The following is a 727-nucleotide window of genomic DNA, read 5'->3' as shown; positions in this document are numbered from 1 at the left end:
AGGAGGTGGGAAGACATGGGGTCCCGGCAGGGGTGGAGGAACCATTCTCAGCGCCCCCACCCAGTCAGCCAGCCGAGAAGTGCAAGTTATCACTTAAAAGGCGCGCCCACACCAAGCATCGCTCCTCGCCCCCTAAGGAAACAGCGATGTGACGATCTGGAGCACTAACTGGGAGACCCGAGGAAATAAACGCACGTGTTCTCTCTTTTTGTTTCCCTGGTGGTTGGAATTTGCAGAGTTCTCTTCAGTTGTGGCTACTAAGTTATTGGTTCCATCGTTCGAAAGGGGCTTTAGAGATGGATGGGGTGAGGTGGGGGGGGGGGGGCACACCCGATCCCTCTAGACCTATAGTCCCCACCTCGCAAGTTTGTCCAAGACCAACCCGCCCTCCCACGAGGAGCGAGGAGAGTCCCTTCTCCTAAAGGGAACAAACTCTCCATCGCACAAAAGCGGGTTTCCCTCCCCTCCTCCTTTGCACACTACCGCTCCCCGACAAGCATCAAGTTCTCCAGCAGTCCAACTCCAAGTTGGCAGCCCTAGCGCTGCCTGGTGTGCAGGAGACGGACCGAGAGGGGTCCGGGCGGGGAGGGGAAGCTCTGCGGGGCCCCCGTTCCTGCACACGCAGGCTGGAATCCAGGTTGCTGGAAGCCACGGGAGGCGCGAGCCTGCCTGGACTGTGGAAAGTGTTTCTCTAGAGAAAAGAGGGAATAGAGCGCGCTTGTCCTGC

Source organism: Myotis lucifugus, unplaced genomic scaffold (genome assembly GCF_000147115.1).
Source record: "Myotis lucifugus unplaced genomic scaffold, Myoluc2.0 scaffold_22, whole genome shotgun sequence".
Lineage (NCBI taxonomy): Eukaryota > Metazoa > Chordata > Mammalia > Chiroptera > Vespertilionidae > Myotis > Myotis lucifugus.
This window is presented reverse-complemented; position numbering follows the sequence as displayed.